The sequence below is a fragment of the Macrotis lagotis genome, chromosome 7 (assembly GCF_037893015.1).
Source record: "Macrotis lagotis isolate mMagLag1 chromosome 7, bilby.v1.9.chrom.fasta, whole genome shotgun sequence".
NCBI lineage: Eukaryota > Metazoa > Chordata > Mammalia > Peramelemorphia > Peramelidae > Macrotis > Macrotis lagotis.
Window position 1 is genome coordinate 18,904,014 of NC_133664.1, and position 17,989 is coordinate 18,922,002.

At 41.5% G+C, this 17,989-nt stretch overlaps 1 protein-coding gene and 1 pseudogene across 2 annotated transcripts in view; both read left to right on the forward strand.

Moving 5' to 3' along the window:
* The window catches only part of CHN2 (chimerin 2), a 281,452-nt gene that overhangs the window by 116,482 nt on the left and 146,981 nt on the right, over positions 1-17,989 (forward strand). The window lies entirely within an intron of this gene.
* LOC141494596 (U6 spliceosomal RNA) lies at positions 8,461-8,547 on the forward strand (annotated as a pseudogene).

The following is a 17,989-nucleotide window of genomic DNA, read 5'->3' on the forward strand; positions in this document are numbered from 1 at the left end:
TTCTGAGCAGAGTGGAGGCTTTTATTTGTGGACATCAGGGAGGACTTCCTGCATGAAGGAGTTGTCATCATTAATTGGACGATAAAGATAAAGTCATCCTTGATTGGTGATTGTATCCTGCCTCCCCTTGACTTTGTTGTTTTGTATCTTCCCCCCATTTCTCTTGATGGCAACATCCTGGAATCTTTCCCCATCCTCGTCCCCTTCACCAGTCACATGCCAATTCCCAGCACTTCATCCTCACAGCATCTCTTGGATGCATGCTGATCCCTTCCCCCACTGCACCTGCAGCCACCATTGTGCTCCCAACCCTCCTGCCCAGCCTCCTAACTGCTCTCCCTGCCTCCAGTTTCTACTTTTTCTAAGTCATCCTCTGCCCAGCCTCCAAGATAATCTTCTAACTGCTCTGTTTGAAAATATCATCCTTCTGGTTTCCTAGGTAATGAGAGTTGATACGTCTCTTATTCTTCCTCGGCCTAGTGCTTAATTCCTTATACCTCCTTTGTGACCGTCCCCCCAAAGAGCCTGGCATTGTGCTGATGACACGACAGGCACTCAGTAAAAGACTTCAGTCATAATGGGGAAATAATCCAAGATGTGTTCTAATTAGTTACTTAGCAACAGCTGTGAAAGCATCTTTTCTTTCAACCTCTCTGAATGTCCCCATTCTCTGCATATTCTGGGACAAACCTGGCCCATAGATCCTCAGTCTGCCACTGCTGTAATAAAGCCAGCCTGTGGGTTAATGTGTTTCAGAGGTTCACATGGAGCAGACTTTGTGAATCATTGGGTTGACTCTCTGGTAATTAGTCGGGCAGCTCAGCTGATTAGAACCCTAGACTAATGTAGGTCAAGGTCATGAGGTCATTTCCCCAGGTGGACTCTGCCTCTCACTACCCCTCTTCTCCCCTCAGCTGTCTTGTAATTATGGAGTTGTTTGTCAGAAGGAGATAAGAAGAAAATGTGACTGTCTCATCACCAGGTTTAGAAAAAAAACAGCTGATAGTGAGTCAGATAGAAGTGGTAGAAATGAGGATTCAATTAGAATTCTTGACAGGAGAGTTCACAAAATAATTCACAAGTGCATACAAAGGCAGGGGACATTATTTTCCAAAGTTAGAAGCTCAGGTTTGCTTCATTAAATGTACACGGCGTGTGACCACAGTAGGTGAGCAATACATTCTTGGATTCTCATTTCATTAGGCTTTCATTATACTGAAGCTCTCAGCTTCCTTGGCATTTAGGAGAAGCTACTGTTGGTTTTTGCCAGCTGTGGTGTTCCACCAAAATATGCTTCTGATTGCTTTGGGGTGCAGGTCAACTCAGGATTTTGATTAACCATGTTATGAAATTCAGAAAGCTGGCAAAGTTCTGCTGCCTCTGGGGAGGGTTATACATGTAAAAAATTGTTCGTCCATATTGAATTTATACTTCAAAATAAATGGTAAGTATCTCTAAGGGATAAGGAAGGCAGGATGTTCTAGTGGAAAGAGTAATGCCCCCAACATCAAAGATGCAGGTTCAAATCCCTTTTCTGGCATTTATTAGCTGTGGTAACCTTGGGTAAGTCACTAAAACTTGAGCTTCACTTTCCTCATCTATAACATTATGGTCTCTGAGGTTCCTTTTAGTTTTAGAAATATGATCCTTATCACTTACATGTGAAATAGCTAGTTTCAGTCTAATTATAAAGATGTAGGCTTTTTACACATAGTAAAATCTCTACTTTTTGATGTAGAAGTTATAAAATTCCCATCCTATTTAGATTTTGGTTTCCATGACTGAAGGAATCCCAAGAAATCACCTTAATTTCTTCCCAGACTCCAGTGCTCTGAGAATGCTTTAGAGTGAAACTCTGATATGGCCACAAAGAAGGAAATTCTACCAGGAAATGACAGGCAGGCAGTTGGGTGTTGAAACAAGAAACCCCTGCTCACCTCTGCGCACTTGAGGATGGACTAGGGCTAAAGATGGGGGTTGAAGGTCAGGAGGATGATGCCTTTGAATGAGCCTATATGATTTAGAGTATTAAACCAGAGATACACTTGGAATCTCCAAATAGAAAAGTCATTTGACCAGCTCTCATCACCTTCTCAGAGGTTCTGCTACGTCTCTGTTTGAAATGCGTCAGTGGAATTCTTACCACAGGGAACTAGCATCATACATCATTATATTAGCAGATCTTGACTTGAATTAAGTTAGGTGCCAAAGATAGTTAAGTCCCAGGGTTCTGAAGAGAGGAACTGTGTGTGTCTGTGTGTGTGTGTGTGTGTGTGTGTGTGTGTGTGTGTGTATAAGAGAGACAGACAGACAGACAGACAGACAGACAGACAGACAGAGACAGAGATAGAGATGGACAGAGATAGAGACAGACAAAGCCCACCAGAGGAGCAGAAAGTCATAGAGAAAATGCACAGAATTTGCCCAATTGCTGAAGGACCTCTGTCACCTCATTTACTTACTAGTGGCAAAAATAAAGTTCACCCTTGAGGAGCATAGGAGATGACCCATGTCAGACATAACAGAGACACAAAGAGTGATTCTTTAGATGTGACCAGAGATTAATAAATTCTGTCCAATGTAGGCATTCCCTTTGACAAACTTGGCAAAGAGGCACCATGTTGATACAATGCAAGAGTGTCTGGCTAGGGTGGAGGTGTGCAGATGATGTTTCTACAGGAATCTTTTTAATTGACATGTTTTCCCACACTTGGGACTTTCTGAAGCTATTTATGGGAAATATTGCTTTCACCAACTCTAGACTTGGGTGTCACTAACCACACACATTTAAATCTTTCTTCTGGAAGAGCCTGGGGTGGGATTAATCATCTTCTTTGCCCTTCCCCTTCTCCCCTCCCATCCCTGTAACTGTTCCTGTCCTCCCTTCCCCTACCCCAGACTTCCTTGGGTTGAACTACACTGCACAGATTTGTAGGCTTCATACTGATGTACCTCTGTTTACCTACAGGAATCCTTCTTTCCCAGTAAAGATCAGGCCATTCTTTGGACTCTTCCCCCAGGACTTGCCATCAAACCTAGCACATGGAATAAAGTTCCTGCTGCTTGATTGTTCAGCCCCCGACTTCATTGTGTTTCTCTTGTAGGTAAAGATGAAGAGAGGAGAGGAAGTTCAAATTAGATCTTTTAGATATCTCTTTCAGGAAGCTGAACCTAATGTGATTTTTTTAAAAAAAAATTAGTTATTTCTACTTCATAAAAAAAAAGAAACTTTTTCTGACTTTGTTATACTCTGCTAAATAAACATGCTCAAGAAGCAAGGTTCTTTCTGCAAGGAAAAATGATTTGTAGCCTAGAAAGTTCAACACAAATATAATTCATGGAGAGTCGATTTGTAAGAGAAGCTTGTTGTTCAGTCATGTCTGATTCCCTGTGACCCCATTTGGAGTTTTCTTGGGAAAGATATTGCAGTGGCATGTCATTTCCTTCTCCATTTTAGGTTAAAGATGAGAAAACTGAGATAAATGGGTTAAGTGACTTGCCCAGGGTCACACAGTCTCTGCGCTTGGATTTGAACTCTGGAAGAGGAGTCTTCCTGACTCCAGGTCTGGTGCTCTGAGTACTCTGGTACCCCCAGAGAAGCCTTTGATAAGTTCAGATCCCTAGGCTCAGATAAAATAACTTGGCAGTTGTGCATACAGAGCTAAGGTCACTGACCTTTGAAGGATTGGGGAGAGGAAACAGGAACCACCACATTATTAGAGAAACGCGAACTTTGTCCTCTTGGTGTCCATAAAAGGGAATAGAATGTAGTTGGCCAGCCACAGGATCGTGAACTCGATTCAATTCCAGGCAACATTTAAGAATCATTTATCAAAGGGATGTTTCGTGAACATCTATGAAAAAAAAATAGAGGTCACAAAGTATCTGCTGTTTCTATCAATTTTAGGCCATGCTAAAGCAGCTTCGTTTCCTTTTTTTTGACAGAGTTACTAAGATAGCAGGTCAGTGGTATATTATTGATAGATTTACCTAGATTTTATGAAGGCATTTAATAAAGCTTTTCTTGATATTCATATGGAGAAGATGGAGATATGGGAGCTAGATGATAGAAATTTGGCTGGATTTAGTACTGGGTGAATGGAGAAACTCAAAGATTATTCATTGATGATTCGAGGTCAGCTTCCAAGGAGGGTCTCTAATGGAGAGCCCCGGGGATCTGTGTTTGGCCTTCTTCTGCATAATATTTCCATCAGTGATTGGGTAAAGGCATAGATGGCAAAGTTATGAAATTTGTAGGCGAAAGTAACAATAATTCACATTCTGGTTAGCAGTGTCAAAGATTTTACCAGCCTATAGGAGTGGATTAAATGGAAAAGGATGATGCTTTCTAGGCCCAAATGTAAGCCATTACATTGGGTTCCAAACATCAACTTTGCAAGTGTTAAACAGGGAAAATATGACTAGAAAGCAATCTGAATAAAAGATTTGGAGTTTTTGTCATACTACAGGTTCAATATGATTCAACAGGGCCTCAGAGTCCATCAATCATTAAACATTCATTAAGGGCCACTATGTGCTAAGCTCTAAGTATTCAAAAAAAGGCAAAAGAAAATCCCTCAAAGAGCTTTCAATCTAATGGGGGAGTGTGACACAGCAGTATGACATGGCAGCCATAAAAGTTATGGTTTCTCTTGTAGCTAAGAAGTGGGAATAAAAGGGATGCCCATGAGTTGAAGAAGAACACAAAATGTGGGATATGAATAAAATAGAATTTTATTGTACCATAAAGAAATGACAAATAGAGCTGATTCAGAGAAATTGGGATTTGTCTGAACTGAGTGAGATGAGCAAAGCTGGTAGACAATTAGTGACCACAATCATCATCAAAGGGGAAAGAACTCTAAATATCCTCAGCTCAGAGCAAATCAATAGCCAACAATGACTCATGTGGAAGATGGCCCTTGCCTCTTGGTAGAGAGAAATGGTCAGACTTTCACAAACTTGGTCAACATGTTTGTAGTAAATTGGTAATAAGAAGGAACTTCTACTACAGTTTGCTTGGGCAAAAGTGGGTTAGTAGATAATGAGTTATGGAAAGAAAGGCAGCAACGAAACATTATTAAAAGTATACCAAATTTTAAAAAAGTCTAGGAGAATTCAAATAGAGATGCTCTTTTTTAACTACTCTTAAATTTAGCGAATAATTCTTTTGTAAAGAATATAGCTTGAAACGGAAGTTCCCATTTTTCCCCATATACCTCTTTCCATTAGCTTGAAAGGTTGTATTTGTTAGTGGTTATTAAGTTCTCAATAAAAGAAATTTAAAAACAAACCAACTGATTCCAAGCAAGATTGTACCAGCATCCAGGTCCACTCAAAGGATCGTGGTTGCTGGTGGGGGTTAACTATCTGGAAGTCCATGCATAAATTGAAGAGCATCCAGAAGAGGAAGTTGCTGTAGCTAAAGGACAGAGAAGACTCACTGCACATTAGAATATTAATTTGAAAGTGAAATATCCTTTTTTTTCTGTCGATAATGGTGGCTAGATATCAAAGTGAATGAAGTCCTGAGCCTGGAGTCAGAAAGACTCATGTTCATCTGGATGCAAACACTTAGAAGTTGTAGGTTCCTGAGCAACCCATTTAACCCTATTTGCCTCCTTTTCCTTATCTGTAAAATGAACTGGAGAAGAAAATGACAAACCACTCTAGTACCTCTGTGGATAAAGCACTGCATTGAACCCATCAGGAGATGGACTCCAGTCTACTATCTTGAGTTATCTTTGCCCAATCAAATCATTCAATCCATCAAGTATTTATTAAATGCCTACGATGTGCTAGGAATGTCATGGGACAGCCCAGAATGAACCAGTCTCCTCCTTCAGGAAGCTTATATTCTATTGGGGTGGGTGGGGGAATGAGGGTGAACTTGTTAAGTATGTTTATAGATGAATTACTAAAAAATATGCACAAAATCAGTGCAAAATAACTTTGAAGGTGATGGTAATAACTGGGGGGGGTCAAAAAAACCCTTTGTAGAGGTTACACTGGAAAGAAGCTAGAAGTTTCAAGAAGTGGTTAGGAGGGAGGGCATGTGGAGCCAACTGCTGCAAAGGCATGGAGATTGGAAATGGAATCTCCCAATTAGAAAAAAAATGAAGTAGTCCAATCTCCATTATGGGGGGAGGGTGGAAAGGGGAGGGAGGGGTGGTAGTATTACTATAAAACCAGTCTGGAGAGAGAGGTCAGAACCTGGCTGAAAGGTTTTTTTAAAGCCAAATATTCAAATTACATTTTATACTAGAGACAATATGGAAACTTGGTGAACAAGGGAATGACATGGTCACATCTGGGCTTTAGAACAGTGAATGGGGCAAGTGTGCTGATGATATTAAAGGAGACAAAAACTGGAGGCAGCCTCCCAGAGGCAGTGAGGACCTGGGCCAAAGTGGTAGAGAGAAGGGGACTTCTAGAAGAGATGCTGTAAAGATAGAATGGGCAGGACTTGGCAACTGATAAGTCACCTAGCTGCTCCATGCCTCAGTTTTTACAGCTATAAAATAGGGATAATAAAACCGAGGAGGAACTTTATGAGGATAAAGGAAAATAATTGATGTGAAAAAGCCTCGAGCTATCTAGAAGGAAGGTGCTCTCATCCTAAAAGTGCTTTTAAAAGGCTCTTGTAGGGGATGCCCTGAGCTTCTGGGGCTCTTAGACTCCTGTCTCTTTGCTAAGAAGGAAGAAGTGTGACAATGGAATGAAGGATTTTAAAATAATTTTTAAAATAACATTATTATAATTTATTTTCTCTTTGTAAGTATACTTTACAAACAAATGGTCAAAAGCAGATACTTTGCTTTTCTTATCATTTCAAATTTATTTTAACATTATTTTTAAAAAAAACACATTTTAGTTCCAAACTCTCTTTCCCCTTTGACCATTGACAATATAATATCAATTATACATAAGAAGTCTTGCAAAATTTTTCATATTAGATACATTGCAAAAAAAAGGAAGAAACAAGGAAGGCAAAAAATAAATGTTGCTTCAGGGGTGGCTAGGTGGCACCCTAGGTGGATAGAGCACCGGCCCTGGAGTCAGGAGGACCTGAGTTCAAATCCGACCTCAGACACTTAATAATTACCTAGCTGTGTGGCCTTGGGCAAGCCACTTAACCCATTTGCCTTGCAAAAAAAAGGGAAAAAAAAAGAAAAAGAAAAAATGTTGCTTCAATCTGCATTCAGTGTCCATCGGATTTCTTTCAGAAGGAGGATAGCATTTTCAAACATGGCATCCTTTGGAATTGGCTTGGATGATATAATTTTACTTTGGAATACACTTAATATCCTACCATCTTCAGTATGTCAATTGACATGGCTTGGTCTGTCAGACAGATGGCTCCAGAGGAGAAAATGAGGCCAGTGTCTTTGCACACCTTCCCTACTTCAATCCAAGTCACTTGCAAGTCAGGGCATCACCTTCCGATGTCATGGTCTTCTCTGAGAATGAAGGATGAACAACAAAATAAGACATTCAGATGGTGCTGCAGAGTTCCACCACTGAGGCTAAGGGATGGGATGAGAAGACAACAATGGTTGACCCTTATTCTCAACCTATTTCTAAGCTTTCTCTAATTACCAGCCTAGGGGGCTTTGCCTATCCCTTAGATTTTATTTACTCTATAATGGGTCCCAGGGTTAAAATACACCCCTGACTCCCTTTCCCTTTTGCTCTCGCTTAAAAGTTTGATGCGTATAAAGCAATATATATTATTATGTGTTACATTTATCGACTTATATGTCATCGCCTCTACTAGAATGTAAACACCATGAGATCAGGGACTTCCTTATCTGTACTTTGAAGCTCACTCAGTCCTAACCCAGTACTATTCACATAGCAAGTGCCTAATAAATGTTTGTTGAAGTGAATTAATGACTGATTTTATGTGAAGTTGGGAGAGAAGGAATGGAAGGGAAGTTGAGGCGCAGCAGGGAGCCTTTGGAAGCTCTTGCGAAGCTGAGGAATATCAGGAAATCAATCCATCAGTCACCAGAAACTCATGAAGTACCTACCATGTATTAGGTAGGTTCCGGCCACTCACTTATTCTGTGATCCAGTGATACTGGCTTCTTTTTCCTCCACATATAAACATTCCATCTCCCAACTCTGAGAATTTCTATTGGTTTTCCCAAATGTCTGTAATTTCCTGTCAATTTACCTCCTCCTTCGGGTTTCTTGTCTTCATCTACACTAAACCCCCACCTTCCACAAGGAGCCTTTCTCCGTCTCCCTTAGAGCTAGTGCCTCTCCCCAAGAGTAGCTCCAATTTATCCCATATGTCTCTTGTTTATACAAAATTGTTTGCACGTTGTCTCCTCTATTAGACTGGGAACTCCTTGAGGGCAGGGATACTTTTGCTTTTCTTTGTACCTTCTTCTTGGTGTTGTATGTCCTTGATTCTTGAAGCAGATCATGATATCAGGGAGGTGATATCATGCCATGCAAATGCACATATATTAAAATTGAAGATTATCCTGGCCCCTGTAGAAGGATGACATGCAAATTCGAGAAATGTTTCCTATTTGGGGTGATATCTCTAGTGCATAACATAGTGCAGGACACATAGAAGTAATAGATAATAAATGTTTGTTGGCTTGACTTCGGAATATAATAACCATAAGAATAATGGTCATTTATATGATGCTCCAAAGTTGGCAAAGTGCTTCCAAGACTTCCAAGAATGAAACAATCCCTACTCATGAAGACTAAGGGAGCAGCATTCAGGAAGACTAACCCAGCAGTAGAATGGAGAGAGGAGAAGTCTGGAGTGAGAGACCACTGCTACATCATTACAGGAATCCACGAACCAGTGGATGAGTTGGTGTAGGGTGGTGGCAAGTATATTGTGCTCTGGAGTAAAGACCAGATTTGTTACTAGAAGACCCAGATTCCAATTCCTGTTTGACCACTTATCACTCATACTTAGGCAAGTGAAGGGCTTCTCTGGGACTCAGTTTCCACCGAAGTAAAATGAAACCCAATGCTCGCTAAGGTCACTTGTACCTCTCATTTCAATGACCCTGTGAAATGAAGGAGAAAGTCTAAGGCAGGAAGAAAGGACAGGACTTAGTGACAGATCTGAAATAAGGGGATAGTTGAATAAAGACAAGGAAAGAGTTGATGAAAACAAGATTTCTAGCCTTAGCATCAGAAAGAAGAGTCATAGAGCAGAAATAAATGGGAAAATCAAGAAGGCAAGGTGATCTGGAGATAATTTGGTGGATGACACATCTCAGGGGTATCCAATCAGTTCCATTAGAGGAATTGGCAGGGTGATCAGGAAGTTAGATGAGACATCAGGCTTGAGAATACACAATTGAGAATCATTTGGTGATAACTGAAGTCATATTGAGGAGTGAGGTCACTTAGGGAGTTAGCTCTCTGATTATGGTCTCAGCCCACTTATCCATAGCAAGCAGCAATTTCCCCCACATAGCAAACCATCTCAAGCAGAGAAGCAAATAAAAAGAGAGTTTCTGAGTAATACATTGAAAGATTGATCACAAAAACCCAACCTCTTGATGTCAGAGAAGACACTCAAAGTAAAATAAACATAGTTATCTGGTTTCCTAGTTATACAGCATATAAGAAGCCTCAATTTGAGAGGGCAAGAAGGGATTTCTAGGGGCAGAGCCCCTGCCAGACAAGAAATGGTACCTGTTGCCTAATATCAAAAAGAGAAAACAGAAGGAGCTACCTGGAAGAGAAGGCCCGGCCACAAAAGTGGGGACATTTAATATAGGGGCAAGTTCGTTATGGCATCAGACAGAATCCAAAACATTGAAGTGTTTTAATGATTATTTTTAATCAACAAGAAAAGCTTAAATTAGGATCATGATACTCAGTTTAAAACAGAATTTTAACCTGAGGCCAGTGAGTTTATTTTAAAAAGTATTTTGATAATTTTATGTTATATGATTTGTTTCCTTTGTAATTTTATGCATAAAAAAAAACAGTACTCTAAGAAGGAGTCCATAGATTTCAGCAGACACACTGCCAGTGGGTCTAAAAGTCATTGGTTAAAAGGTCAAAAAAAAATTTTTTTTATTGATGTCTTTTGTTTTTACGTCACTTACTAGTCAGTGAACTTTCCCTTGTAAGAAACTTTTTTTTTTAGGTTTTTGCAAGGCAAACGGGGTGGGGTTAAGTGGCTTGCCCAAGGCCACACAGCTAGGTAATTATTAAGCGTCTGAGACCGGATTTGAACCCAGGTACTCCTGACTCCAAGGCCGGGGCTTTATCCACTACACCACCTAGCCGCTCCTAAGAAACTTTTTTTTTAAAAGGAAAGAAAAGTAGTTCAGAAAGCCAATCGATATATTGGCTACATATAATTGTATATACACTATTCATCATCCATAGTCTCCCGCCTTTGCAGTGGAAGAGAAATTCATTTCAGAAAGATTGTAATTAGGGCGGCTAGGTAGTGGATAAAGGCTAGTGTAGTGGATAAAGCACCGGCCTTGGAGTCAGGAGTACCTGGGTTCAAATCCGGTCTCAGACACTTAATAATTACCTAGCTGTGTGGCCTTGGGCAAGCCACTTAACCCTATCTGCCTTGCAAAAAAAAAAAAACCTAAAAAAAGATTGTAATTAAAAAGAGATTTTTTAAAGTTCAATACTTCAAAGGAATAAGTTTTAATTCCCTGGGGAATTCACACAGAGGGGATATTCTTTATTAATCTCCCCCAAAATGATGTGCCTTTCTCTCCAAGGTCCTTGGAGCTTTCTACTATGCACAAGTGCTGAAACTCAATATGGAATCATGCCTTTACTTAAACTGATCCTAGGGATAAGTACTTCTAATTTCTATATTTTTTTGGTTCTTTGGAGTTTCTCAATCTTCAGAGGTACAGACCAGATTCAATGTGAAGCTGGGGTTGGCTGAAGGACTCTTTTAGGTCTCTGCTCTACCTTCTTTGTGGTCTGTGACCTAGGAGTAGCCATTTAACTTTGGTTCCTCTGCCAATAAAATGGGGATAATAATACACTGGCACCTCCTGGGGATATTTAGAGCAGTAAGTAATTGGTGGTTGTAAAGCAATTGGAGCATCGAATGCCATATAAATACCACAGGATAATATCTATTCTATTACCAGAAATTCAGCTAGAATTGGCCAAATTTAAATTATCTTTCTGTAGACTAGCATTTCATGTTGTCTGCACAGATCTCTGCACAAAGAAGTCAACCCTTCCTTTAGATCTGCTGGCAGAGGGTATAGGAAGTAGAGAACTCTAGCACCGGAGGCCTTTGCAGCCTATTAGCCAAAAGAAATGTGACATCGAGATGCTAGACATTAATTGTACAGAAAATGTACGGAAAACAGAATAGTAAAGGACGTTCTGTAATGACTTTGTTATGTCTTAGTCCTTCCTAAGGAGATGTTTGAGGTTCCCTGAGATTCACAGGATCTGCTGGGAGGGATTTTGGAAGTCAGCCAGAGCACTCCTCTACAAGGAACGAGCCCAACCCCAAAAAGAGCAGAAGTCATACAAGTCAGGAGCAGAGAACTTTGATTCTAAAATCTGTGTTTTTTGGCTTCCCATCATACCGCGTTTGATTTGTCAAGTCCCCTGATTATTTAAAGTAAGTCTAGAATGTCATATTTAGAGCCGAGAGGATCACCTGGGTCATCTGGCCTGACCCCTGACTTTGCAGATAAGGGAACAAAGGCTCAGGGAAGTGGAGGGATTTGCCCAGGCACAAAGATGCTAAGAGTCAGAGGTGGGATCCAGGGTTCTTCTCCTGGAACAAACTCCCCACAAACTCAGGGCTTGTTAACTTGCCACCAAGTTCAGGGTTGGCCCTCGTTTACCAATACTGCCTTGATGCATGGCTAAAAAAAATCTTCAAATGCCTGTGGTTCCACTGGAAAACATTTTCGTGCCCTCCCCTCCCTGGTGAATGGTGTTCTTCTTTCTATTCTCTGGTCTCTGAGGAGCCTGGCTAGTGCTTCCTTCATGGACATCTTTATTAAACATTTATAAACAATTCCTTTTTTAGGCATAATGACTTGTCTTATGTGTATAATCATTTTAGATTAGATTTACAAGAGAACAGGGAACTTCCTTTTACTCTGGTGGGTAGAGGCTCCCAGTCCCCCTTAATCTGAAACAGATGAACGCAAATGGGAAGACTTCCTTTTGTGACTGAGGCTGGAAGCGACTCGAAATGGGTGATGTCCACACTGGCGCAGCCATAGATGGATTGCATGGGGCGTGTGTGTGTGTGTGTGTGTGTGTGTGTGTGTGTGTGTGTGTGTGTGGACATGCGTGCACAGCCTTGTCATTGCCAAGTATGTGAAATTTAGAAAATGACCAAAAAAATAGTCAATAGCTGTCATTTTTTATTGTATATCTTATAACCTTAATGTTGCAGCATAATTACTGGGCAGGGAAAAACCCACTCTCCACCCTTTTATTACCATTTTCTGACATTTTAAATTACACACTGCTACTGGGATTTTTTTTTAAGTGAACGGTACAATGGAGATCACCCAGGCCTTGAATGAACATACTAATTTCTGAAGCAGGCCTCCAGTAAATAGCTTTATTTCTCCTTGTGCATTCTCTGGAGGTCAAACTCTTGCAACCATCCCTGAAATCACAAGTTGTGACATGTTTTTATAATTGGAAATTAAAAAAAAAATCAGCCATCTGCTAATGGAGAGGAAAGTTTTTCAATAAATTGCACAGCCACTGTCACTTCGGGAAGAATGTCTCTAAATTCTCCACGAGACAGTAATGGTGCTTACACCAGCTAAAATCTTGCAGGGGAGCCATTAACCAATTATGAATTACCTGGGAAACCGAGTTTGCACTTAGGAGGACCATGATGGAGCTTTTCAGGACTCGGTCGAACTTGATAACTGTCTGAAGTTAGACAGACATCCTGGAAAGGGAAATCGGGCCTTTCTCAAGTCCAGGAAGTCCAGCAACAGGAGACAAGCAGACAGAAGAGAGGAGACCTGGGGTTGGGGGAAGGAGACACCCCAATGTCTAAACAGGGATGGAGAGTCCTCTGGGTGCTCAGCAACCTTTGGGGCTTTGAGGATTGGCTGATCAGTGAAGGGAACTAAAGTAGCCAAGTGGGCGTCTGCTTGGGTGTGAGGCCAGCCAGCAAGCAGTGAAAACTAAGGGGTCCCCACTATTTCCTGGGCTTCATGAAGCTTTCAGATGAGGGGAGAGAAATAGTCAGTGGAGAGCCTGCTGGTCCTATATGCTAGAAGATGGTTAATAAGGGTAGCACTCTTGCTCTCTCTGTCTTTCTTTTCTGTCTCTGTCTCTCTTTCTCATCTCCCCTCTTTATAATTTTTTTTTAATCTTTGAAAAGCAGTGGGGTTAAGTGACATGCCTAACATCATACAGCTAGGTAATGATTAAGTGTCTGAGGTGGGATTTGAACTCAGGTCCTCCTGACTCCAGGGCCGGTGTGCTATACACTGCACAATGCCCTCTTAAATCCCCTCTTAATCTCTCTGTCTCCTTCTTTCTCTGTCTCCCTTCTCAGTTTCTCAATCTCTGTGTTCCTCTTTCTATCTCTCTGTTTCCCCTTCTCTCTCTGTCTCTGTCTCTCTCTGTCTCTGTCTCTCTCTCTCTCTGTCTGTGTCTCTGTCTCTCTATGTATCTGTGTCTCTCTGTCTCTGTCTGTCTCTCTCCCTCTCCCTCTCTCTCTACATCTCTGTCTCTATCTCTTTCTATCTCTGTGTCCCTCCTCTGCCCCCCTTTCTGCCTCCTCTCTCTTTTCTAATCCTCCAGCATCTCATGGTCTGTCCTCTTTTGCAGTCATAAATTATTTGTTTGCCGCTGTGTTGCAGTGGTTCGGATCAGCTCAAGGGACGGGGAGCAGAGGAGCCATCTCCGGCTCTGGCCTCCCTGGAAGTCGGTCTCTCTCCATAAGGCGCCTGGCCGAGCTCAGTGTTGGCGCTGGAGTAATTGATGTCTGTTCCAATACTTCATCATCAGACACCTTCCAAGAAACGAGGGAGCTGAATCCCTCTGTCTATGGCCAGAAAAGCCTTTAATTTTTCAGTGTTCAGCATCCTAAGCCCTTCGGTAGGGGGAATGCATTGTTCATTGAAACTGGATGATCCACCTACTATTTTGAACAGGAAATAGTTTTTAGAAAAAATAATTACAACAGAATTTCAGATCTGGAAGAGATCCTTTCATTGTTCCCTTTTACTCATTTTACAGATAAGGGACTGCATAGTAAGCATTTCATAAATGTCCAGTGAATTCTTGGCTGAGGAAACTGGGGCCTGGAAAGACCAAATGACTTAGAACCCTAGATTTGGGTTACACAAGGCCTCTGCTGACTGCCCTCATTCCATTGACAGAAGGACCTTCCCGATGACCCATCCAGAGAACCCAGCCTGAGAAGATGGGCCTTGAACAGTTCGGTGACTTGTTCCAGGTCACACAGGTAGAAAGTCCACAGGCCTGGGCTTCAAACCAAAGTCCTCTGACCACAAAACCATCTTTGTTTCTACTCCTTTTAACAGATGAGGCAATAGGAGGTCAGACAAGGAGAGGAACCTGTCTGAAATAACTCAGTGAATAGAACAACTGAGATCCTAGAATTCAATAAATCTTTGAAATAACTAAGGATTTTTGGATGGCAGAGAGCTCCTACCAGGGTTTAGTTGTTTCTCCTTTGAGGGTTGGAGGAGCAGTGAGAAACTTTTGCTGGGAGGGGTCCAAAATTTAAATTTCAGCCACCAAAGTTGACTTTTAAAAGGTATACCCATAGCTTTAGATTCTTTTTTGTGCTTTTAAAAGAAAAGCAAAGTATTGCCTAGGACATGTCATTTAAATTCATAGAAATTCTATAATTTCATGCTTTTGATATGCATATAATATGAGGCAGGAAAAAAAACCTCCCACCAGAATTTCAGGCCTTGTCTATTATTCTCAGGGAGCATGTTAATAGACTTTTTTTTTTTGGAATGTGAATGAGTATGTGAAAGAGTATGTTTAAAGAACAAAGATGGAGCTCAATCAAAGTCAGCTTAAAGGTTCTCCCAAAGGGTTTAGAGTCCCTATAAGGACTGTGTTCAATATAGGTGATAGTTAGCATGGGTGTGGCATTGCTTAGTTATGAAATGATGGATGGAGATTCCTATTTTAAATGTAGCTCATCAATATTTGATATATTCCCATTGAAAATATATTTGATGGTATGTGGAAATCTGATGGCATGGGTACTACAAATTAACTCTGATTTTCCAATCTCTCTGGGCCTCAGTTTACTCATCAGCAAAATCAGAAGATTGAATTAGAGATGATCTTTCCTTCTAACTTTGAATCCACAGTCCTTTGTCCAACCTTGTCTCCCAGGTTCCTTGGCCTACTTTTTGGCTTCGTCGAGAATTGGTCGCCACAGTGGGACCAAGAGGTGCTTCCTATATACTGGTTGGTTGATCAGTTGTTGATTCAAAAATATCCTGAAGAGGGGATGGCAAGGTGGCGCAGTGGATAGAGCACTGGCCCTGGAGTCAGGCAGACCTGAGTTCAAATTTGACCTCAGACACTTAATAATTACCTAGCTGTGTGGCCTTGGGCAAGTCACTTAACCCCATTGCCTTGCAAAAACCTAAAAAAAAAATAACTTGAAGAAAAACTCAGAAATCTCCCCACTGGAACTAAGACAAGTGGATTTTCAGGCCATAGAGTGAACCCTGTGATATGGGGGGGGGGGGTGGAAGGCTTCAGATGGGAAGGGAAAAAATGGTGTCTTTTCCCTTCCCAAACCTTCCGAGCAGAGCTGCAGAAGGAAACACTTTTGAGGTTCTGTTGATTTATTTTTCTCTGTTTTATCCACTAATGGGTTTGCTCATGAGCAGTGATATTCAGAAGAAAAAAAAGGGAGAAAAGGGGAAGACCTAGAAACATCCCCATATAAGATAAATCCATCAGACAGCATGTTTTTATTGCCTTTTATGTACTAACACTGTCCTAAACACTAGACACACACACACACACACATACACACACACATGTGTTCCCTGCCTTCGAGGAGTATGGCAATGATATATATGGAGAAGGAGCTTGGGGTGAGGAGGGGCAGTTATAACTGGCACAAGTTGGCACAGAAGCTAGAGTACTAGGCTTGAAATCAGGAAGACTCAACTTCCTGAGTGCAAATCTTGGGTGATCCTGGACAAGTCCCTTCACTTCCACTTGCCTCAGTTTCCTCCTCTGTAACATGAGCTGGAGAAGGAAATGGCAAACCATTCCAATATCTTTGACAAGAAAACCCCAAATGGGGTCATGAATATCCAACAACAACATACATAGTGCAAATGGAATGTAATCTTAGAAGGAAGGGCGGGAAGGGGAAGAGCAGCCAGCACAGTCCTCCTGCAAAAGGAGAGCTTGGGACTGGGTGGTGAAGGAAGCCAGGGAATCCAAGAAGGGTATTGGAGCATTTCAGATATATAGAACAACCTGGAGTCCGGAAATGGTCTTCTGAGAGTGCTGACCAGTGTGCTTTTGAAAAACCAACAGGAGTGATGCCAGCCACTGGGAAATTGCCCTGATATCAATATTCTGAATAATTAGAAACATCCAAAGAACAGCTCCTTTGGATATAATTTGTTTTAATAGCATCCACCAGGCTTGAGAGTTGTCCCTTTGGGGTGTCCTAACTTTCAGGACAAGGGTCAAAGGATGAGTGTAAGGTGACATCAATAAATCATGCAATTCCACTCGGTTTTCAGAGGGAGTGTCTGCCGGTTACTCCTTTAAAATCATAGAATCAAGGTTCCGGACAAGATAGTCGTATCAATGAATGCCCTTGGAATATTCTGAATTTGTCAAAAATAACTTCTATTTAATTCCTTAAGGAATGAAAGGGCCATTTAGGTGGTGCAGGGGATAGAGCACTGGACTTGGAATCAGGAAGACTCATCTTCCTGAGTAAAAATCTGGCCTCGGATATTTACTAGCTGTGTGACCTTGGGCAAGTCACTTAACCGTGTTTACCTCAGTTTCTTCATTTGTAAAATGAAAACAAAACAATCTCTGACTTCAAGGGGGTGAGGAAGTGAGAAAGTATCCTATACACAGGTAATTAAATAGGAAATGTTTAGAAATTAAGCAGTGTAATTTGGGTAGTGGGTGACTAAAATCTCCTAAAAATTAGGGAGGATTTTCAAATAGAGCTTTGAAGGATTCTAGATGGCGGTGATGAAGGGACACCTAGGCTTATCAAAAATGTGCTCACACACACACACACACACACACACACACACACAATCGACTTTATCATTATTCCCCCCCAGAGGCAAACACTCTCATATGCAACAATTAAGGAGACAAATATGCCACTGTGCCAACAGGAGGAGGGTATGGGGCTCCCCACCAGCTAGTAGGTGCAGCTGTCACTAAGCTCTCTTAAGCCAGGCAGCCCTGGGAGAACAGTAGGGGAGCTATTCACTGTGTCTGGTTATGCAATATAAATAACGTTCTATTGTGGAAATCGTTTATTCCTCTAGTTTCTGTTCATTTCCTTAACCCTGGAGCTCAAAGCCTACATGCGCCACCCCCCATAGTCTCTGAAAAGTACAAAAACATCCCCCCTCGGCATGTTCCCCTTTAAAAATTATTCTCCACCAAACTGACCAGAATTGATGGGATGAGAAGATCCAAAGAGCTAATCTTGGCCCTTTGGGCTTGTCACCCCCTTTCTCTTTCCTCTTTCCTGTACACAAACACTCTTCTGATGTCTTTGTTGCTTGGGGTATTGTTGGTTCCAGGCTGAAAGAGTGCAGATGACATTTGAGTATCTTGTCTCTGTAGGAAGCTATTTTTAAAACAAGTGCAGACCTAGAAACCACAGCACAGTCAAAGACTGCAAAGAAAAGTCAATCTGGAGGAGACCCCTGGCAGGTTTCCCATGCCCGCCTCTTGTCTTGGCTTCTCTCTTATACAAGGATCCCAGGATCCCAGAGGAAGAACAAGCAGG